This window comes from Chelonoidis abingdonii, chromosome 3 (assembly GCF_003597395.2).
Source record: "Chelonoidis abingdonii isolate Lonesome George chromosome 3, CheloAbing_2.0, whole genome shotgun sequence".
In the NCBI taxonomy this organism is placed as follows: Eukaryota; Metazoa; Chordata; order Testudines; family Testudinidae; genus Chelonoidis; species Chelonoidis abingdonii.
Genome location: NC_133771.1, coordinates 116,921,969 through 116,946,527, shown reverse-complemented (window position 1 = coordinate 116,946,527; position 24,559 = coordinate 116,921,969). Strand labels below are relative to the sequence as shown.

The 24,559-nt window shown below is 45.3% G+C and overlaps 2 pseudogenes; both read left to right on the top strand.

The window, feature by feature from the left end:
• Positions 1-19,791: 19,791 nt before the first annotated feature.
• LOC116838679 (U4 spliceosomal RNA) lies at positions 19,792-19,948 on the top strand (annotated as a pseudogene).
• A 3,213-nt stretch (positions 19,949-23,161) lies between these two features.
• LOC116838680 (U4 spliceosomal RNA) lies at positions 23,162-23,320 on the top strand (annotated as a pseudogene).
• The last annotated feature ends 1,239 nt before the right edge of the window (positions 23,321-24,559 follow it).

The following is a 24,559-nucleotide window of genomic DNA, read 5'->3' as shown; positions in this document are numbered from 1 at the left end:
ACATGACACTTCCTAAGCACTTGAGCTCTACTGTAAAGTCTCTTTCAGTGCAGATACTGACTTGGTGATCTCCAGCATGAGAGGCACATGTCAGTCTTATAATCATACTTTTGTTTCCTCAATTTCTTGTCCAGCACCACACTTTTCTACTCTTATGGGACAACTAACCTTGCTTGTGTTTATTTTCTCTCACACAGGGCACCTGGATATTTAAGTTTGTCTGAACTTCCATTACACAACATTTAAACAATTAAATTCAATAAAAAACAAATAATATTTTGCCCTTGAATCGCTCCTTTTTCAAAACAGTAACTAACTCTCAGAGCACAGCTCTCTGTGGGTTAGAGAAGAATCCCAATTAACTTTACAGATGGGTAACTAAGAGTGAGTTGCCCAACATTACTCACCGAGTGGCAGAGCTGTGAATAGCACTCAGGTCTCTCACTTCCTAATCCTGTGTCCCAAGGAGTAAAGTACACTCCCTCCCTTATTATGGTTGCTAGGTGGTGGCTTGGGTTACTACAGAAGCCTTTCCCATTCTAATTCCTCTGTTCAACTTGAGTAGGCCATAAGTAAAAATGAGCTTTGACGATCTCATTTCTATTCTGACCATAAAACCATCCAATGGTTTGGGACAATTCAGCACAACTGGCTATCCTTATATTTCAGAGGCCCAGTGCTGGAGCAAATGATACTGAGGACTGCAATAGCAGGTGGGGGAAATGTAGGAGATGCTTGAGGCAAGTTTGCACAATGGTTGCTCACACTATGCCTGGAACAAGCCTATGGTACACACCCTTCTTTTGCATGACCGAGTCACGCATTTTTAAACAAACATCACCACTCCTCTAAAAGATGTTTATTGCACCTCCCTTTTGGAGAATAAAAAACTACTTCTTCCTAAAAATTCTAGGCTCTTCTCAGGATTAAAATTTGTATTAAATAAATCTTTGCACAAGTGTCATTGAAAATCAGACACTTCATTACACCAAAAATTATCTAAGTCCCACCCATTACAAGAGAAACATCTCTGAGCTGCCTGTGACAAAATAGCTGGATAAAGTCCGCTGGTAAAAGTGTCACTCTGCTCTTCTAATGGGTGAACTTGTAAGTAATGTCAATTTATTTTAAATGGACGGGAGGGTTGAACAATTTCTCTTAAATAAACAGAGCACTTCCTGCATCCTTAAGGACTACATAATCCTCTCCTGAACAACATACAAAGCAATTCAGTACAGTTCAGAGCCTGACAAGATAAAATGCAATGAATGGTCTTCAGTTGTCTGTCGACACAATGAATACGTTGTCATTCTAAAGATACACGGATAGACATTGCTGAGAACTTGACTTTTGGTCAAAAACGGATTCAGAGAAGATTCATAGACCTGCACCTCCAGACCCTGTGCTCCGCAAGGGATGTGGGGAATGCTGCAGCAGCAGCACCAGTGGGATCAGGGGAATCCACAGAAAGTGAATCCAGACATTAGTATGGTGCAAAAACAGATGTCCTAGTGTCAGAATTAGGGGAACAAATTAAAATTCAGTGTATGCAAACCAGTAACCTTTCCAGTACAAAACAAACTGATAGTTCAGTGTCTAGCTGCAGACCAGACATTTGCCTACAGTAACTTTCTCCACCAATGAGACCTTTTTTCCACGGTCACTTCCTGCTAGGGTAATTCTCTGCCAATTGCTTTGCCAACTGGATACGTTGGAGACAAGGAAAGAGTCCCAAACACCCAGGCTACCAGTCCCTCAGAAGGCAGAAGCCCATTCCGCCCCCTCTCACCTTTAAAAAAAGGCTGTATACAGTCCTAGGCCAACTATCCCTTTAATAGCTTTCTGGCTGCCCGGTCAGACCAAACCAGGGGCATCTTCAGCTGTTTCAGGATATGCCCCTGGCCAGCTGACCCCAGCACCACCCAGCAGGCTTGGCCAAGTAAATTAAGATGGAATTTATGGAGAATAGCAGCAGCTATGCCACAAGAGACCAGAGTGTATCGTAACAGCATTCCCAACCCCAAGCCTTCAAAAAATCAGTCAGGAACCAAAAAATCATAAATTGGTTTAACTATGAGATTTTTAAAATATGTGTTGGATTCTCTCTCTTTGGCTTCTGGTTTCTGAGCCTTTAGGATGCATTTGGGTCACACAGTCAAACTTTTCTTTGGAACAATTTTTTTTTTTTTAAATGAAAGAGGAGATTCTCACATCACCACTTGCCTCTAGGAGTTGTGGCTTTAAGTAAAACATCAACACTTGTGATAATATCATGAGTATTTGCAACACACTGACAAATATCATGAAGATCCATCTGTGGCTATAATAAAAATATTGGGCCTGACTCTCCATTGCCTGGGATCCTGTGTAGTCATTTCCACTTGTGTTATAAGTTGGTGTAAAATGCTACCAAATCCGAATCCTCCACTCGTAATGGTGGTTGTATTAGCACTTTAAAACCTACTTTACACTCTCTGGCAACACAACGTGAAAGGCAGTGGAGAACCAACTCCAATATGTAACGTTTATTTTTAACTATACCATCAAAGAGCTACCAGAAATGTATCCTCTTTAAAAATTTCAGTGGGCAACCCAGACAGAGCCTTGCCCTCTCCACACTCAAACCTGGAACACTGGAGAAAGGGCTGTTTTGCTAGCCTAAATCCAGTGAGGCTGTAGCTGACATGTTTCACTTCTGTAAGCTATTTGAAGTAGAGAACTGGAAGGGGGGGGGAGTAATTTAGAAGAGCAGCTGCTTTGAGTTAGGGCAACTCAGCTGGAAGGTAAAGGTGCCTGTCAAACTGTAATTAAAGTGCCGAGAAGCCTTCTATCATAAACTGCAGCTTTTAAACACCAGCCAATTCACTTTCAAAATCTGAGACAGAAACAGACAGACAAAGTGACAACAGGCATAAGCACCACTCAGAACATGTCTCCCAGCTATTCTCTCAATTCATGTTTTGGGAAGTCTGTAAACAGAAGCATTATTGTGATCACAGTGGTATGAGTGGGAGGGATTTATTCTACACAACCTGACCAACTGTATCAATGATGATACAGCCCTTGAGGACAGTGAGCTAGCTATGTTGGGCTCAATTCTCTTAAGTTTTGCAAGGAAATCATTGTGCCTGAACATTAGGTGTATCGTGCTACTGTCTCTGTCTCCCCCAGAGAAAACAATCCAAAGGTTGCAAAAATCAGGCAAGTCAGTATGAAGATGATCATACAGGTTTCTGCATAGCTGCCTGTGCATTCTGCAGCAAACACATGTTTATTAAAAAGTAATTTGATACTGTGATTTTTAAATGTTATTAGTATACACAGTGTTCAGTGACATTCTGACATAAGTGGGGAGAAGTGATTTATGAGGATGAAATAAAGGAAATAAGTATTGCTTGACTAAATGAAAAAGGAAAGGATACAATAATCATCTACCAATAAAATGACCACCAAGGGGGAAATAAAACACAATAATAATAAATACTTTGCTCACATATAGCATTTTTCAGCAGATCTCAAAGCACTCTACAAAGTAGAGTTGTTTAGGATAGTTCATAACAAGGTATAACTCAGAACACAACAATAAACTATATGGTCTCAAAGCTTTGGATATTGAATTTAGGACATTATTGTGTGTACAAAAGCTATTTTTGGTCATTTTTACTGGTTTAAAAAATCTGTTATAATCTATCCCTCACCCAGGGTCTGTGCAGCTAGACTAATGATAATTCAGGAAACCGTCTACACAGGAAAGGAATATAGAAACCAGTACCAATGACTGTTCATACCATGGATCCTGGCTGCAAGCCAGATTTCCACTTGAAGCTATGAGAAGGAAGAAAAACCAGTATTTTAAGTATCTAGAATAGCCTCTGTTCAAAGGTGGCATATAATGGCACATGGTGGTGTGATGTTCTGTAAATGTTTTATTGGCTCTCATTTAGGTGACCTATATTACTCATGAGTGGCAAAGCCGGGATTTGTTACGTAGCAAGTCTCATGGAAAATAAAATCTTCATTGTGTATTATATATTTATATGTAATGTTTGTGCATACAAAGAACAGTGAAGCTTTCATTAAGATATCTCAACTAGGCTATGTCCTACCTTAATTAACCTCTTAAAAGCACCCTCCAAATTTTGTTCCATGACACTTCCTAGGTAATATTTTACTTAAAGATACAGGCCTCCTCTATTAGGAAACTACCTTTGCTGGTTCCTTGGGTAGTTACTTGAAACAGCTTTCAATATATCAAAAGTAATTTAAGCTGATACTTTCATTTGTCTGTACTTGCCCAGCTGTTTTTTCATGTTTGCCTGTAACTAGAAGGGAATGCAATCAAGGATTTCAAGGAGACCTAACCGTCCAATGCTCCCTGCTGCATACACTGCTATTTAATAATGCCAAATGTATCTGGCAGTTTGGAAAAAATGATATTTAAAATATTTTAGTGTCTGTTTCTAAAGACAATTATAATGGGCTGTAAGGGGGCATTATTTTAATAACTTGGAGCTAATTTGTTTTGAGTGGATGCATGAGAGAGGGCTAGAATAAAGAATCCAAATAGGATTTTCATGTTTGACTGTTCTGTGTCATATGTTAGAGACAGACTGCAAACGTCTTACTTACAGCGATGAATAGATATGCACACAAGCAGTAGTCCATTGGTGTCAATGGGACTGTTCACAGTGCCTAAAGTTAAACACATGCGTGAGTCTTTGCAGGATCATGGTCTGTAAGTATAGAATATAATGAGTTGTAAGGAACCCCAGGGAGCTTAAATGCATTACGTACCTGTGCCTCACCAAGAATTATTAGTATCTACAGAATTAGAATATTTTATGCAGATCTTTTTTAATACTGTGATTCTGCTAGATACAAGCCAGCATCAGGTCTGGTTTTTATAATGACAAGACATTTGAGCCCCTGTGGTAGTGTGTAATCAATATGATTGTGGATGACGGTTGCCTGAGGGGCAGCCTGATGCGCAAGGAAGCCAAGAATCTCTCACTCAATATCTTTTGTAAGAGGAAGATCCCAGAAAATGCAGCTGCAGAAGGGAAAGGGTTTGCTGTTAGTTCACTTATACCTCAATTAAAATATATTAAATATTTATTTGGGGCTCTCTCACCCCTTTCAGTTTGGTCCCCAGTCCATCTGGGGGAAGTAGAACCTCTTCTCTTACAACAAATATCACCTTGGCATGGGCTGCTCATAAAAACCTCCTGATAAATCAGAAATTTATTATGATTTAAATCTTGGAAGCACATTTCATTTCTCATTTAAATCATTCAAACCAGAACATGCACAGCACATGCTGCATAGCAGGAGACAACTTTAGGAAACCTATAAAAAAAAACGATTTTCCGTACTCTTTCCCTGAGTTACACGTGTTAGTGGGTGTGCATGTAGCTATGCAAAGGTTTGCAAAAATGATTAGTCATGGCGGGCGCATCAGTGTTTGAGTGCTCAATTTGAGGGTCTGATTTTTAAAAAGTGCTGTGCACCTGCTCTCTGTCAGTATGTCTCCACAGCAAAAAAAACAAACAAAAAAAAGCCATGTCAGCAAGTCTCAGAGCCCAGGTTACCCGACTCAGGCTTAAAGGGCTTGTGCTGTGGGGCTAAAAACAACAGTGTAGATCAGGGGTCGGCAACTTTTCGGAAGTGGTGCGCTGAGTCTTCATTTATTCACTCTAATTTAAGATTTCGCGTGCCAGTAATGCATTTTAATGTTTGTAGAAGGTCTCTTTCCATAAGTCTATAATATATAACTAAACTATTGTTTTATGAAAGTAAATAAGGTTTCTAAAATGCTTAAGAATTTTCATTTAAAATTAAATTAAAATGCAGAGCCCCCCGGGCTGGTGGCCAGAACCCGGGCAGTGTGAGTGCCGCTGAAAATCAGCTCGCATGCCGCCTTTGGCACCCGTGCCATAGGTTGCCTACCCCTGGTGTAGATGTTCACATTTGGGTTGGAGCCCAGCCTCTCACACCCGGGGGGTGGATCTTGGAACCCAGGCTCCAGCATGAGCCCAAATATCTACATTTAAAGCTCCAAGAGCCCAAGTCAGTTCACCTGGGCTCCAAGAGACTCTGCCACAGGATGGTGTATAGGTTCTCTGTTGTCCCTCCATGCCCCTGTGTAGACATATCCGAGAAGTCAGACATCAAGAAGCCTCTAGTTGGGAATCCAAAATTTGAGACACTCAAAATCACTGTTTTGGACGTACACACGCAAATTCCCTGCATTAACTTATTGGTCTGTGTTTATGTAACACACACACAGATAGAGTCACATGTATAAACAAACCCACCCACAGTCATATGTACATATGTATAAAGAAACCCATGTACATAAACTAATGCATGAAAGAGGAGCCTACAACAGACGGCCAAGAAGTAAAAAAAAATTAAAAAGTAGCCAACTATGTCCACACAAGCCAGTTAAAAAGTCATTACTCGTTTTTAAATGCAGCGGTAAGCAAGTTAAAAAAAAATGTTGCTGAAGAGGAAATACAAATGATCCAAGATTCCTTTGCCCACTCTTTCCCTACGCAGGATATATGGAGAACATTATGTTAAGGCCTTGTCAATTAGATGCAACATTAAAATGACATCCCATCTGCTCTGCAAATGTCAAAGAGACTGTGGCACCTGTTGGGGGAAAACAAGAGCAAGAGTTTTGCCACAGGTTTGATCAGTCCTACAAAACAAAGCATCACTTGTATCAGTGCTTCCCACAGCAGAAGCCCTTTGGAAAGTTTTGGAATATTTCAACAATGATGTTATGTCAGGGAGAAAACAAAATACTTTAAATATCCTCTGCCATATAAAAGATCTGAGTCTACACCCCAAATATCAGTGAGTTTTGCCACTGACTTCAAGAATGCTGGATTTGGCCCCAAATGAGAAACTTCCCAGTGACAGATAAAATTTCTGTTAAATACAGATCTGTAAAGAGCACTGAAATTGGCCAGTCAAACTTCAAGTACCTCGCTTCACTGCTTAGCCCTCTGGGGCTGAAACCAGCTCCAAACAGGGCAGCCCAGAGGATTCAGGGGGCCTGGGGCAAAGCGGGGAGCTGCGGCACTTGTACTCACCCAGTGGCAGTCTGGGTCTTCGGTGGCATTTTGGCAGCAGGGGGCCCTTCAGTCGCTCCACGTCTTTGGCAGCACAGAAGGGCTCCCCGCCGCCGAAATGCCATCGAAGACCTGGACTGCGGCCGGGCCAGGGCTTGAGGGGCCCGGGGCAAATTGCTCCACTTGCCCCCCTCTCTGGGCGGCCCTGGCTCCAAAAATAATTGCCATGGGAAATCTCCCACTAACTTAATCTGGAAAAGGATCAGGCTCAAAGATCAACACTAGCGGTATTAGAAAGGGACCAAGTTTAACTTCTGACTTTCAGAAGCAGTAGAAGCAACAGAACTATATATATATATATATCAGAGTCTCCCTGTTTCATTAACAAAGATAGGGCTCACTTTAAAGACACAATTCCACTCTCAGAAAACTGCATAGGTATTTTGTTTAAAATGTCATGTGTATCTAACTGGTCTTATGTGCACCAAAATGGAAAATAATGGATATAAAAAACAATCCTCTCAGTTTTTGGGAAAAAAATTAAAATTAGTTTCTCCATATCCCACACAATGACCATCTTAATTTTTCATAAAATTGACTTGTCTTAAAAAGAAAATCACTACCCTGTCATTGTTGACAATTACCCTTCCTATACAATTATGGGTAAATGAAGTCTCCCCCTACTGTGCAATTTGCTCCTCCTGCCTGACTTATCCATCATGTCAATGATCATTCAATATTTAAGACATTTAAATCCTTTCAGTTACACTGAATGGTGGTTTCACAAATACTGAATGAACTGTGACTTCGGTGAACGATGCAAGTCAGAACAACATGTTGAGTGAAAAGGGGAATTTCTGTTTACTCACTATTTTCTTGGAAATCTAGAAATGACGGGAAAGGAAATGCAAGGAAAAGTATGGAGCAGTTTGCTGAAATCTCTCTCTTCATAAAAGTTTTCCCAAATATATTTGTTTTGGATGGTGTTCCATCTTCTGAACATTTTTTGTCACTATTTATTATTTGTATCACAGCAGCACCAAGAGGTCAGATTTGAGATCAGGGCCCCATTTTGCTAGGCACTGTACAAACACATTGTAAGAGCTTTCACTCTGAACAGACAAGAGACAAAACTGGGAAGGGAAGCTGAGCCATAGAGGCGAAGTGACTTGCCTAAGGTAACAAATAAGCCAGTGGCAGAGCCAGGATAGAATACAGGGCATATTTAGGGTTTGCCAGGTGTCCAGTTTTCAATCAGAACGCCCAGTCGAAAAGAGACCCTGGCGACTCTGGTCAGCACTGCCGACTGGGCCATTAAAAGTCTTCTCAGCGTCACAGCAGGGGCCAGGGGCTAAGGCAGGCTCCCTACCTGCCCTAGCTCCGCACGGCTCCCAGAAGCAGCTGCCAGGTCCCTGCAGCCCCTAGTGCATAGGCTCTGTGAGCTGCCCCCACCCAAGTGCTGGCTCTGCAGCTCCCATTGTCCGGGAACCGCAACGAATGGGATCTGCGTGGGCAGCATGCAGAACTGCCTGGCCACGCCTCTGACCAGGAGCTGCAGGGAGCTGGCGGCCGCTTCCTGGGACATAAGAACATAAGAACGGCTGTACCGGATCAGACCAAAGGTCTATCTAGCCCAGTATCTGTCTACCAACAGTGGCCAATGCCAGGTGCCCCAGAGGGAGTGAACCTAACAGGCAATGATCAAGTGATCTCTCTCCTGCCATCCATCTCCATCCTCTGATGAACAGAGACTAGGGACACCATTTCTTCCAATCCTGGCTAATAGCCATTTATGGCCTAATCACCGATGATTATCCGTTCCCTTTTAAATGCTGTTATAGTCAGCACTTCACAAACTCCTCAGGTAAGGAGTTCCACAAGTTGAATGTGCGCTGCGTGAAAAGAACTTCCTTTTATTTGTTTTAAACCTGCTGCTATTAATTATTGGTGACCCTAATTCTTGTGTATGGGAATAAGTAAATAACTTTGTCCTTATCCACTTTCTCACATCATTCATGATTTTGATATACCTCTATCGATATACCCCCCTAGCTCTCTTTTCGAAGCTGAAGAGTCCTAGCCTCTTATCTTTCCTCCTATGGGACCCTCTCCAAACCCTCTAATCATTTGTAGTTGCCATTTCTGAACCTTTTCTAGTGCCAGTATATCTTTTCTGAGATGAGGAGACTCACATCTATACATAGTATTTGAGATAATGGCCGTACCATGAATCATTATTAAGGCAATAAGATATCTCAAGTCTATTCTCTATCTCCTTTTAATGATTCCAAACATCCTGTCTGCTTTTTGACTGCCTCTGCACAACTGCGTGGACATTCAGAAGAACTGTCCACAATGTCATCCAAGATCTTTTCCTGACTCACTGTAAGCTAAATAGCCCCGATCATATTTGTATGTATAGTTGGGGTTATTTTTCACAAGTGCATCGCTTTACATTTATCCACATTAATTTCATTTGCATTTTGTTGCCCAATCACTTAGTTTATGTGAGATCTTTTTGAAGTCTCTCTTCACAGTCTGCTTGTTGTTAACTATCTTTGAGCAGTTTAATATCATCTGCAAACTTTGGCACCCACTGTTTATCAATTAATTCCAAAACTCCTCTAGTGACACTTCAATCTGTGACAGTTCCTAAGATTTGTCACCTACAAAAGCCAGCTCAGGTTTGGGAATCTCCTAACATCCTCAGCCGTGAAGACTGAAGCAAGACTCATTTAGATTCTCACCAATGACTTTACTCGCTCTTAAGCGCTCCTATTATTCTCGATCATCAAGGGGCCCCACTGCGTTGTTTAGCAGGCTTCCTGCTTCTGATGTACTTAAAAACATTTTGTTATTACCTCTGGAGTTTTTGGCTTGACTTTCTTCAACTCTTTCTTCGCTTTCTATATTATACTCTTGCACTTAATTTGGGCAGTGTTTATGCTCCTTTCTATTTGCCTCACTGAGATTTGACTTCCACTTTTTAAAGGAAGTCTTTTTATCTCTCACTGCTTCTTTTACTTGGTTGTTAAGCCACGGTGTGCTTTTTAGTTCTTTTACTGTGTTTCTTAATTGGGGTATCACTTGAAGTTGGCCTCTATTATGGTGTCTTTAAAAAGCGCCATGCAGCTTGCAGGGTTTCACTTTAGTCACTGTACCTTTTAACTACCCCCTCATTTTGCATAGTTCCCCCTTTTGAAATTAAATGTCACAGTGTTGGGCTGTTGAGATGTTCTTCCCACCACAGGGATGTTGAATGCTATTGTATTATGGTACTATTTCCAAGCGGTCTACTATAGTTACCTCTTGGACCAGCTCCCGCGCTCCACTCAGGATTAAAACTAGAGTTGCCTCTCCCCTTGTGGTTCCATACCAGCTGCTCCATGAAGCAGTCATTTAAGTATCGAGAAATTTATCTCTGCATTTCGTCCTGAAGTGAAATGTTCCCAGTCAATATGGGAATAATTGAAATCCCCCACTGGGAGCTGTGGTAAAGCACCACTGGGACCCTGCACTCCCTTCCACTCCCCAAGCCCAGGGTGTCCTCTTCCACACCAAACTCTCTCCCACAGCCCACACACACTTGCAGGACCCTGCCCCAGACCAGAGCCTGCTCCTGCACCCCAAACTCCCTCCCAGAGCCTGCATGCTGCACCAATCCCCTATCCCAGCCCTGAGCCTCTCTGCACCCAAACCCCTCATCCTTGGCCCCACCCCAGAGCCCTCACCTCTGCTCCCTGCACCAGCCAGATGAAAGTGAGTGAGGATGGGGAGAGTAAGCAACTGGAGGCGGGGGGGGGGGAGAGATGGAGCAAGCAGGGCCTCAGAGAAGGGCTGGGGCAGGGGTGTTTGGTTTTGTGTGATTAGAAAGTTAGCAACTCCAGTCATATTCCAGTGCTCTATCTAGTGGACCATGTTTCACCATGCCACAAAAATAATGCACCAATCAATGCTCATCTCAATTGATTAGACTCTTCCTGTTAGTATGCATACTTCCACCTTTTCATGTTCTCTGTATGTATAAATATCTTCTTGCCGTATGTTCCAGGCTATGCATCTGATGAAGTGGGCTGTAGCCCATGAAAGCTTATGCTCAAATAAATTTGTTAGTATCTAATGTGCCACAAGTACTCCTCTTCTAACTACACTGGAGGTTCCATACGATCTCTTCTATACCAAACTTGAAACTATGAAATGAATAATGAAACTAAATACTGTATTTTACTGACTTGTAAATATCTTTCACTGATCACTTTTAGATGACAAATACCATAGCAAGCAATCTTATTTAGAAAAATATTAATGCAATATCTTAATGTCTGTAGAATAATCTGATATGACTATGTGGTTGCCGATAAAAGCCAACAGCAGACACAATTCTAATAAAGAACCACCAAGGAATCCCTCACCTCCCCAAGGAGCTAAACTAGAGACTTGTCAGATTCACAGTGTTTAGATTACATCCCAGATTCTATCCTAACTCTTCTGCACTCCCTATTAACAGCCATATACCAGGATCGAGGGTGCAGTGGATGCAGGATTTTCAGACGCACACAGTATTGACTTGCCTGCTCTATTTAAGGTAACAGAGGGAGCAGAGTTAGGACAAAGGTGAGTACTTTTGAAAATTCTACTCCTAGCTTTCACTTTCTAACATAGTACCATTCCATGGACTGAACCCTATGAACTCACCATCTCTAGACCTAAGAGAATCTTCTTACTGGGTTCATACACCTGTTGGATTATGATGACAAACCAGTGCTCCAATAAGCAGAAGATAAAGAACTTATTCATGGGCTGCCTAGGCCACCGATGTGTGGATCTGACCTTTCTCTTATTGAAGTCTGGACATTAAGTTCAGTGGCAGCAGAATAAAATCCCAGGTGAGCAGCACCCCTCATGTCCGTGAGAATTGCTTGTGTGCAACAGTGGGATAATAGACCTCCCAGTTGTTACTTTTACAAGTGTGTGGCAAAGTTAGTTAGCCTGGTGCATCTCAACAGTCAGTACTGAGATGAAAATATCTAGCTTGTACATAGTGCTTATTATAGTAGCATTGTCATAATGTGTTAAACAACCAAAGTTTTAGAGTCTTCTGCTTCCGTGATTCTAAGGAACTTAGTCTGGATCAATGGAACATATATTCGCCAAGGAATGAGAAAGAAGCATAAGAATGAAGAAAAGTTGCAAGATTAGTTTCAGTAAAATGAGACACTTTCTGGGAGCCTCTGGACCCAGGATCTTACATTTCCAGGATCTTCTCCAGGCTGAGTAAAAACCTACCACTTAGCTAAGCCTTATTTTATGCAAGTTACAGTCTTGCAGTCCCTTCATTTATCCCTTTGGCATCTATGACATTCAGGAGGAAATGACACTTACCTTTAACAGGACAGTTCCTTGACGAGTCAAAGGATCAAAATCCTCTAAATGATTTCACAACTCTAGCCTCTTACTCAGCAGCCTGTACTGACTATTGAGATCCATTTAGCTCCATTTGCAGTTGCTTCCCACCCTCCCTCCTTAACAAAGTCAGCTCAGCTCTTTCATGGGCCAGATGTTCTGCCTTTGTGGCAGGGTCTACACACTAATCTGCTATTACCCTAGATTTCTGACACTCACTTGCTCACCAGTCACACTGGGATCTGATAGACTTTAATGGAGATCCAGTTGGTTTATTGACTCCTGTGTAATGATTTCTGAATGTTGAAGGAGCAGAACCAGCACTGGCTGTTTCACTTTAACAGGAAACAATACATTATAAATGGCTGTTTGTATGGCAGTATAATGGGATTTATATTAAATGGAAAAATATTACCTCACGCTCCTCATAAAACAAACACGCACTTTAATACTAATATTTGTCATGTGTAATCAGCAAGATTGGCTTTGAACTTTTACATGACAAATCTTCCAGAATGTGCATTTGTTTTGAAATGTACAGTGGGTACAGAGACCAAAATGTCAGGCAGCAATTTATTTTTAGAAGCAGAGATTAAAGAAGTCTTGTGAATCGATTAGGTGGAGCTGATTTTGTAACATCTTTTGAAAATCCACACCAGCTTTGCTTGCCAAAGTCACCAAAAAAACCCTTTCTTGGCTTCTCAACATGTTGCACTTTGGCTGGCAGGCTGGTCCATCCCCAGGTACTTTTTCTAAGTTAGTCAGAGGAAGAGAAAGGTCACAAAAAAGACACGCGTGCTTTGTATATGCTCTTTTCCCTCGCCCCTAAAAAACAAACCATCTTATCAGGAAGTCTCTTCCTGCCCCCACCCTTTACAAAGAGAAGCATGTGTGCAGGCTGCTGAGGAAATACAATTCCTTCTTCTGCCACCTGTCCCCACTGGGCACATTGTCAAAGTTTAGAAGCCTTGGAGAACTGTGACATAACAAGCAGAGGAGACCAAAAGCCATGTAGTGTGATTCATGATCATATTATGTTTCAGGACAGAGAATGATGAACAGTGAGACCTCTTTTGTTCCCTTCTATGATGGGTTCTTTTGCCAAGATTCAGAGGAGACATGAATGCCTTTCTCTTCACAGCAATCTTCTCCACTATCTTTCATTCAAAGGGATGAACTGGTATCTTACTTTTATTGCCATTTCTCCATTTCACCTCAGAGCTAATCTGCACCCCTGTCAGAAGAGTACTGGAGTAGCCTCCTTTCCCTGTGATTTCCTTCCATTGCACTGCCACAGTCACTAGCCTTTCCATTGAATGGGGACTCCTGTTTTGGTCCATCCAGAGAGGTATTTGCTGAGTATAGATAAACTCCTCCACCTAAGGGCTGCATGTGTTGCCTCAAAAAGAGGACACAGTTCCTGAAAGCCCTAGGGACAGAGTGAAAATCTCGTGTCTCACCCCCCCACAGTAGCAACCGTCATCACTAAGTTGGCCCTGTTACTCTAATGGAACCAACTTTTCAGATTTTATTATGACTCTTACAATAACTGTCACTCTTCTTAAAGCCCTAGCTCCTGGAGTCACATGAATATAGGAGGACCTCAGTTTTCATTAAAAAAAACTTTCTAGCCTTTACAATTGTTGAGAAAAGCTTAAAAATGTGACACAAGCATACCCTAAAGACTCATTGATTTCTGAGCATGTGCACTTGGCAGTGCTATCCATTTAAAGTAGAAAATATGAATGATAAAAGCGAAGGAATGGAATGAAGAACCTTTCACACTTTATAAAGAAGCAGAAGAGTACAAACCCAGTTTCTCTTAACCGTTACTGTTCTCCTTTAATGGAGACAGTTGTGACTGAGAGCTTGTACACATTAGGTATTTCGCTATAACTTAAGTTCCTCAGGGGTGTGGAAACGTCACCCCTCGAGTGACAGAAGTTACGCTGATCTAAACGCTGGTGTGGACCGCTGCTTGGGGAGGTGGAGTAATTATGCCAACAGGAAAGCTCTCTCCCATTGGCACAGAGACTCTGCAGTAGCAGTACAGCTGCACCACTGTAGAGATTCTAGCCCTGAGGTATACAGCAATCCTTAACCCGCAGGAAGGGCTATCTCAGGGTACGTCTACACTGCACGATTATTTCGAAGTAGTTTAAACCGATATTACGAAACCGATGTTATAAAATCGGTTTTGCGCGTCCACAATGTGATCACAAAATCGATTGCTTGTGTCCATGGTCCAAGGCTACCATCGATTTCAGGAGCAGTGCACTGTGGGTAGCTGTTCCTCAGCTATCCCATAGTTCCACTTCCGGGTTGAGAGCACAGTGCTGATGGGGCAGAAAACATTGCCCCGGGTGGTGCTGGGTACAGCCTCACCCCTCCCTTTGTGAGGGCAGCAGAACAACCTTTGGCGCGTTTTTCGCGGAGTGCATTGAGCAAACGCCATAGCACAGCAATCATGGACCTGAGATCACAAACGGTATCTGACCGTTGTCAACACCTCGCGTACTCTCGTGCTGACTATACTGACAATGAACTGCAAAGGCAGGAGGAGAGGAGGAGGCAGCTATTGCTGAGTGGCGAGGACAGCGATGACGAGATGGAGGCAAAATTCTCCATAACCGCTGGCCCCAGCGTTTTGAGCTACTGCTATTAACGGGGCATCTACTACCCATTGAACGCCGAATTGGGCACGGAACACAAGCACAGACTGGTGGGACCGCATTGTTTTGACGGTGTGGACGATTCGCAGTGGCTGCGAAACTTTTCGCATGCGTAGAGCACTTTTCTTAGAACTTTGTGACATGCTTTCCCTGCCCTGAAACGCCGTATACAAAACATGAGAGCAGCCCTCACAGTGGAGAAGCGAGTGGCAATAGCCTCTGGAAGCTTGCAACGCCAGACACGCTACCGGTCAGTCGAAATCAATTTGAGTGGGCAATCTACTGTGGGGGCTGCAGTGATGCAAGTAGCCAAAGCAATCGTTAAGCTGCTGCTACGAAGTTGTGACTCTGGAAACGTGCAGGTGATAGTGGATGGCTTTGCTGCAATGGGTTTTCCGAACTGTGGTGGGCATAGATGGAACCCATATCCCTATCTTGGCCCCAGAACACCAGGCACCCAGTACGTGAACGCAAGGGGTACTTTTCAATGGTGCTGCAAGCACTCGGTGGACCACAGGACGTTTCACCACATCCACGTGGGATGGCCAGGAAGGTTCATGACGCTCGCGTCTTCAGGAGCACTAGTCTGTTTAAACGGCTGCAGCAAGGGAATTACTTCCCAGACCAGAAAATAACGTTGGAATGTTCAATGCCTATAGTTATCCTGGGGACCCAGCCTACCCCTTGATGCCATGGCTCATGAAGCCATACACTGGCAGCCTGGACAGTGGTCAGGAGCTGTTCAACTACAGCTGAGCAAGTGCCAGATGGTGTAGAATGTGCATTGCCGTTTAAAGGGTCGCTGCGATCATTACTTACTCGCTCAGATCTCAGCCAAACCAATGTCCCGCTTGCTATTGCTGCTTGCTGTGTGCCCACAATCTTTGAGACTAGGGGGAGACATTTATGGCTGGGTGGGAGCTGAGGCAAATCACCTGGCTGCTGAGTACGAGCAGCCAGAGACCAGGCGCGATTAGAAGAGCACACCTGGAGGCGCTGCGCATCAGAGAAGCCTTGAAAACAGTTTCAGCCACGGCCAGGGTACGGTGTGACTGTTTGCTTCCCTTGATGAACCCTCCGCACTTGATGGACTTATTCAAGTGTAAGCAACCCCCCTCCCCTTTTCATACAGGTTGGCGAAGGAAATAAATTCTGTATCGTTTAAAAATCAATTTATTATTCATTAAAAGTAATTATGCATCTGTTAAAAATCATGAGTTTTTCCTTACCTAGATTTCCCTGTAAGCAACCCACCCTCCCCTTTCGATGTATTCTTTATTCAAAGGAACTATAAAAAAGGCAGAGAATTAGGAAGGTTGTCCTGGCTGCTGTGCTTTGGAAGGAGGGAAGGGAAAGGCTATTAAGCACATTGTAGCGTAATTACAGCCTTTCCTTGACTCTGCAGGGGTGTGGAGGAGTAGGCGGTGCAGAAGCCTTCCCCCACGCGTTCTTACACGTCTGGGTGAGGGAGATATGGGACGTGGGCTTGCAGGGAGGTTATACAGGGTTGCAGCGGCACTCTGCTACTGTGCTGCTCTTCTGAAGATCCACCATGCGTTGGAGGATATCAGTTTGAGCACGCAGCAGATCCAGCGTTGCATCTCTCCAACGCGGTCTTCCTGCCTAGCCCTCTCAGATCGTTCACTGGCATCTTTCTGTACTTTGCTACCACATCCTTCCAATCATTCTGTTTATCCCTCTCATTGCGTGTTACTTCAATAATTTCTGTGAACATTTCATCTCGGTCCTTCTTCTCTCCGCCATATCACAGCACACCCTCGTGATGGCATAGGGACTTCTGGAGAAATTGCAGCTGCATGGGGAAGGCAAACCAGGGTGATAAGGTATGTGGAAAGATACCTTTACAGAGCAATGATAGTACTCTTTCACATAGAACCACTATCCACCTTACAGAGCACATGTGATCTCTATACAAGGTCGCATTTTGTAGCGTTTAAATATTCAGTGTCTGTGTGACTGGTGTGGCACACAACAGATGCAGGTACGGCAACCGTACGTCCACAGCGGCGATGGTAAGTGAGGCTTTAAAATTTTGACTTCTCCGCTTCATATACACAGTGATCTATATGATGCCTTGCTCCTGTTAAGAGGAGCCTGCAAAGCCCAAACCCCTCTTTTCACATCCACCAACAGCGCTGGTCCTATCATATATCGATACTGCTAGTGATCACCCTTACATCACCCCCCGCATCGCGTTGCTGGTAGCAGGGAAGAATCCTGCTTGCAGACGCTGAAAACTCGTCGCTATCCCTCCTCCATCCCCCCGCCTGGCAGTAGCAAAATCGCCATGTCTGCCCCGCTTTTTACATTCCTGATGTTCTAACAAGTAAATGGATGATATCTCTCTCCGTGACAACAGCACCGCAGGAGGCAGATCGTTTGTTTATGCAATGCCTTCAGTGCAATGCCTTCATGCCTGCAGTACCAAATGTCTTGCAAAATGCAAGGCGTTGAAAAGTTACCTACTATGGGGGAACGGAGAAGGCGTCTTGGCCAGAAATGTTCTCATATAAGCATAAGGGTTTTTGAGTTCCTCCACGATCGATTCATGGACATTAATTTGGAGGATTTTCACTCCATCCCCAGACATGTTAACGAAATTTTCCTGTAACAGTAATGGCTCGACTGCAGCAAAAGCCCTGGTGTCAATGCGATCTACAAAAAACCGTCTTGTTTTAATCCGTGTTGGTACAGAATGAAGGACACTTACCGGAGGTCGCTTCCATGGCTTCACTGTCTGGGCTTCTCGCTTGGAGCGCAGGGACTGTGATTCTTGGGTCTCAAAAGAATCCTGGCTGTTGGGGTTTACGGACTGCTGTGTGCTATCACCACGGTCATCTTCATCTCAATTCGCTCCATCGTTCCCCCTCGGCTACATCCTCAGAAACACTTGATATTTCAATCCAAAGTCTGAATCCACGGACAGGGGTGGGCACTGGTTAGCGCTGAACCCCAAAATTGCATGTAGTTCAGCATAGAAGCGGCATGTTTTCGGCTCAGAGCCTGACCTTCGCGTTTGCTTCTCTGGCTTTCTGGTAAACCTGTCTAAGTTCCTTCACTTTCACTCGCACTGAAGGGAGTCTCTGCTGTGACCTTTATCAGCCATAGACTTTGAAATTCTTTCAAAAACTTTTCATTTCGTCTTTTGGAACGCAGTGCTGTGAGCACTGAGTCCTCACCCAGATAGCGATCAGATCCAGAACTCCTGTGTGGTCCAAGCTGGCGCTCTTCTTCGAATATCAGGAGACTGCATTGTGACGAGTGCAAATGAGCTCTGTGTGGTCGCCTGTGTGTGTGCTGACCCTCACGGTGGACAATCAGGAAATGGAATTCAAAAGTTCGCGGGATTCAGGCTTTTTCCTGTTTACCTGGCCAGTGCATCACAGTTTAGTGTCCGATGCTATCATGAGTGCCCTGTGACAATGGTTCTGAAACCCAAATTGGAGTGGCTCACTTGGGCAGAGTCAATCGCTCCCTTCTGGTTTCTAAAAATTGAGTATGTCCTGCCTGGACTGTCATAGCCACGACTGCCTGCCTCCAAGTGCCCCCCCGTTTATGTCACAAATAAGTCTATGTTTCTTATCTTGTATTCCTCACGACTGCATGACAGAAATGGGGGTGGGCCCTGCCACGGTAGCTGCAGAGGGTTGGGAGAGAAGTGAAGCAATGAGTGCGGTTCTTGCGGAGAACCCCCTGTTAATACAGCCATGGAGTAGCTGCTCTTCTAATACACTTGACTCTTCCTTCAGAGGAGTAGCCGTGTTAGTCTGGATCTGTAAAAGCAGCAGAAATCCTGTGGCACCTTATAGACTAACAGACGTCTGTTAGTCTGTAAGGTGCCACAGGATTCTCTGCTGCTTTGACTCTTCTTGTAGTCAGGACTGACTCTATTTTTAGACAGCATAAGGGAGGATTGACTCAGTGGCCAGTGAGTCAATCCCATTTGCTTTTGCATTGCGCCCCCGGCTGATTTTAGCCAGGGCACTCATGATAGCAGCGGACAGTTCAGAGAAAGAGAGATAACCGTCATGTCATTGCCAGTTTTTCTGGCAGTAGACGGTACAGAACGACTGGTAACCATCTCTGCTATCATTGCAAAAGCAATTGAATGCTGGTGTGTAGCGCTCGAGTGTCGCTCTGTCTCCACGGCATCTAGTACACAAATGGTGACGGGAAAACAAAAAGCCGACGGTCTCTAGTGCTGCCGTGCTATTTTCTGCAAGGCAATCCAGGAGAAAAATGTGCGAAAGGACTGTCTGCTGATGTTTTCCCCGGAGCAAGGAATGACTGACGACGTTTACCCAGAACCCCCGTGACCATTAACATTTGCATCAGGGGCGGGGGATCATGGGAGGACGGAACGGGGGTGCTGAGGACTCCCGCTATCCCACAGTCTCAGCGTCTCTTAAAACTTTTGCATTCTTGGCTTAGCGCCCAGTGTCTGTAGCTTACAACACGGTGTCTTTTATGTTCACGGAACAGCTATTCAGTTTCCTTCCCCTACCCCAGCACGAGAAATGAAAGTAAATAAAGCAATCCTTGAGTACTTACAATGTCACCCTCTTTTTACTGAATGCTACTGACAGAGGCGAATCTGCAGCACTGAGGAGCATTAGAGCTTTGCACAGTGGCAGTATCATACCAATGAAGTTAATCTGAGGTGTGATTATTGCTACTTGAAAATCTGCTCCTTTCCTGGTGGTAGACGGTACAGTACTACTGGAAACAGCAGAAACTGTTACCATCTCGCCTCTTTTTGTTACACTCACCAGTAAATGGGACAGAACGATAATAACCTGTGTAAATTTTTGAAAGGAAAATGGGGATTAACTCACTTGGGACTGGGTCAATCCTGCCTGTGACGAACTGGGACTGTCCTAATGTTTGCTCTGAATACTGTGTTGGTGCCTCAGTGTCCCCTAGCAGTTCTTAAGTATCTGGTGGTGGGATAAGGGTGTGTGATTGCTACAGAGGAAGGGGCAGTGCCCTAACTGCCGGCACTCTGCCTCTAGCAACTGATGGCCTGGCCCCTCCTCTGCAAAGGTGCCAGCTGAAAGTGTTGGAGACAAAGGATCAGGTGACCTCCTGCCGGGAAAGGAGCTGAGCAGAGAGGAGGGGCTGGAGGGAGGTTAGTCTGGAGCTACCTGGGGATAAGGAGTGAGTGCAGACCTAGGGGTCTGGCTCACTGCCCCCGAGAATGGACCCGGCCGAGGGTCTGGTTCGCTGTATCTACAAGCTCTGTTTTAGACCCTGTTCCTGTCATCGAATAAACCTCTGTTTTTGCTGGCTGAGAGTCACGTCTGACTGCAAAGTGGGGGTGCAGAACCCTGTGGCTTCCCAGGACCCGCCTGGGTGGGCTCGCTGTGGGAAGCAACGGAGGGGCAGAGGATGCTGAATGCTCCAAGGAGAGACCCAGGAGGTGAAGACGTGTGAGCTTCTGCCCTGAACAAGTCTGCTCCAAGGGAAGGAGGCTCCCCAAAGTCCTGCCTGGCTTGTGGGAGCAGTTCCAGAGCATCGCCCGGGGCTCCGTGACAACTGGTGGCAGCGGTGGGATATACTGCACCCCGTGGATGGCGCTTCCTGCAGTAAGTGACTGGGGAGCAGTAAAACAAAGGAGGGATAATGAGACCAGGCGTGCTGAAGGCTGAGAGAGGAACGGTTTCAGGGGCGGTTAACCTCTGGGAGTGTGTGACCAGCGAGAAGGACTGTTGGAGTAACAGGGTCCCCTGAGGATTGCAAGCGTGAGCTTCTCCTGACAACAGCACCGCAGGAGGCAGATCGTTTGTTTATGCAAATGCCTTCAGTGCAATGCCTTCAAGCCTGCAGTACCAAATGTCTTGCAAAATGCAAGGCGTTGAAAAGTTACCTACTATGGGGAACGGAGAAGGCTGTCTGGCCAGAAATGTTCTCATATAGCATAAGGGTTTTTGAGTTCCTCCACGATCGATTCCTGGACATTAATTTGGAGGATTTTCACTCCATCCCCAGACATGTTAACGAATTTTCCTGTAACAGTAATGGCTGCGACTGCAGCAAAAGCCCTGGTGTCAATGCGATCTACAAAACCGTCTTGTTTTAATCCGTGTTTGGTACAGAATGAAGGACACTTACCGAGAGTCGCTTCCATGGCTTCACTGTCTGGGCTTCTCGCTTGGAGCGCAGGGACTGTTATTCTTGGGTCTCAAAAGATCCTGGCTGTTGGTGTACGGACTGCTGGGTGTCCACGGTCATCTCATCCTCAATTCGCTCCATCTTCCCTCGGCTACATCTCAGAAAACCTTGATATTTCAATCCAAAGTCTGAATCCACGGACAGGGTGGGGCACTGGTACGCTGAACCCCAAAATTGCATGTAGTTCAGCATAGAAGCGGCATGTTTTCGGCTCAGAGCCTGACCTTCGTTTGCTTCTCTGGCTTTCTGGTAAACCTGTCTAAGTTCCTTCACTTTCACTCGCACTGAAGGGAGTCTCTGCTGTGACCTTTATCAGCCATAGACTTTGAAATTCTTTCAAAAACTTTTCATTTCGTCTTTTGAACGCAGTGCTGTGAGCACTGAGTCCTCACCCAGATAGCGATCAGATCCAGAACTCCTGTGTGGTCCAAGCTGGCGCTCTTCTTCGAATATCAGGAGACTGCATTGTGACGAGTGCAAATGAGCTCTGTGTGGTCACCTGTGGTGTGTGCTGACCCTCACGGTGGACAATCAGGAAATGGAATTCAAAAGTTCGCGGGATTCAGGCTTTTTCCTGTTTACCTGGCCAGTGCATCACAGTTTAGTGTCCGATGCTATCATGAGTGCCCTGTGACAATGGTTCTGAAACCCAAATGGGAGTGGCTCACTTGGGCAGAGTCAATCGCTCCCTTCTGGTTTCTAAAAATTGAGTTGTCCTGCCTGGACTGTCATAGCCACGACTGCCTGCCTCCAAGTGCCCCCCGTTTATGTCACAAATAAGTCTATGTTTCTTTCTTGTATTCCTCACGACTGCATGACAGAAATGGGGGTGGGCCCTGCCACGTAGCTGCAGAGGGTTGGAGAGAAGTGAAGCAATGAGTGCGGTTCTTGCGGAGAACCCCCTGTTAATACAGCCATGGAGTACTGCGCTCTTCTAATACACTTGACTCTTCCTTCAGAGGAGTAGCCGTGTTAGTCTGGATCTGATAAGCAGCAGAGAATCCTGTGGCACCTATATGACTAACAGACGTCTGTTTAGTCTGTAAGGTGCCACAGGATTCTCTGCTGCTTTGACTTCTTGTGTCAGACTGACTCTATTTTTAGACAGCATAAGGGGGATTGACTCTGTGGCCAGTGAGTCAATCCCAGTTTGCTTTTGCATTGCGCCCCCGGCTGATTTTAGCCAGGGCACTCATGATAGCAGCGGACAGTTCAGAGAAGAGAGAATAACCGTCATGTCATTGCCAGTTTCTGGCAGTAGACGGTACAGAACGACTGGTAACCATCTCTGCTATCATTGCAAAAGCAATTGAATGCTGGTGTGTAGCGCTCGAGTGTCGCCTCTGTCTCCACGGATCTAGTACACAAATGGTGACGGGAAAACAAAAACTCTTCTTAGTGCTGCCGTGCTATTTTCTGCAAGGCAATCCAGGAGAAAAATGTGCGAAAGGACTGTCTGCTGATGTTTTCCCGGAGCAAGGAATGACTGACGACGTTTACCCAGAACCCCCCGTGACCATTAACATTTGCATCAGGGGCGGGGGATCATGGAGGACGGAACGGGGGTGCTGAGGACTCCCGCTATCCCACAGTCCTCAGCAGTCTCTTAAAACTTTGCATTCTTGGCTTAGCGCCCAGTGTCTGTAGCTTACAACACGGTGTCTTTTATGGTTCACGGAACAGCTATCAGTTTCCTTCCCCTACCCCAGCACGAGAAATGAAAGTTAAATAAAGCAATCCTTGAGTACTTAACATGTCACCCTCTTTTTACTGAATGCTACTGACAGAGGCGAATCTGCAGCACTGGAGCATTAGAGCTTTGCACAGTGGCAGTATCATAACCAATGAAGTTAATCTGAGGTGTTGATTATTGCTACTTGAAAATCTGCTCCTTTCCTGGTGGTAGACGGTACAGTACTACTGAACAACGCAGAAACTGTTACCATCTCGCCTCTTTTTGTTACACTCACCAGTAAATGGGACGAAGGATAATAACCTGTGTAAATTTTTGAAAGGAAAATGGGGATTAACTCACTTGGGACTGGGTCAATCCTGCCTGTGACGAACTGGGACTGTTCCTAATGTTTGCTCTGAATACTGTGTTGGTGCCTCAGTGTCCCCTAGCAGTTCTTAAGTATCTTGGTGGTGGGATAAGGGTGTGTGATTGCTACAGAGAAGGGGCCAGTGCCCTAACTGCCGGCACTCTCCTCTAGCAACTGATGGCCTGGGCCCCTCCTCTGCAAGGTGCCAGCTGAAAGTGTTGGAGACAAAGGATCAGGTGACCTCCTGGCCGGGAAAGGAGCTGAGCAGAGAGGAGGGGCTGGAGGGAGGTTAGTCTGGAGCTACCTGGGGATAAGGAGTGGTGCAGACTAGGGGTCTGGCTCACTGCCCCCAGAATGGACCCGGCCGAGGGTCTGGTTCGCTGTATCTACAAGCTCTGTTTTAGACCCTGTTCCTGTCATCGAATAAACCTCTGTTTTTGCTGGCTGAGAGTCACGTCTGACTGCAAAGTGGGGTGCAGAACCCTGTGGCTTCCCAGGACCCGCCTGGGTGGCTCGCTGTGGGAAGCACACGGAGGGGCAGGGATGCTGAATGCTCCAAGGAGAGACCCAGGAGGTGAAGACGGTGTGAGCTTCTGCCCGAACAAGTCTGCTCCAAGGGAGGAGGCTCCCCAAAGTCCTGCCGGCTTTGTGGAGCAGTTCCAGGCATCGCCCGGGACTCCGTGACAACTGGTGCAGCGGTGGGATATACTGCACCCCGTGGATGGCGCTTCCTGCAGTAAGTGAGGGGAGCAGTAAAACAAAGGAGGATAATGAGACCAGGCGTGCTGAAGGCTGAGAGAGAACGGTTTCAGGGGCGGTTAACCTCTGGGTGTGTGACCAGCGAGAAGGACTGTTGGAGTAACAGGGTCCCCTGAGGATGCAGCGAGCAGTCTCAGGGCGAGGAGCTGCCGTCGACCTGGAGAGGAGAAGGATTGTTGCAGTGCAGGGTTCCCCTGGGGATTGCGGAGCAGTCAGGGCAGAGGAGTCTTGCAGCCTCGACCCTGCAAGAGGGTGATCGACGAGAAGGGCTGGCACCAGGGGTTCTTCCGTGGAACCATGGGAGCCAAGACACACAGGGCCTGTGGTCCGAGCCACTTGACGGTGATGTGAAGGCCTAATCCATCATCGCCTGGAGAGGAGCATGTGATCCTGTTGCACCAAAGTAGCGAGT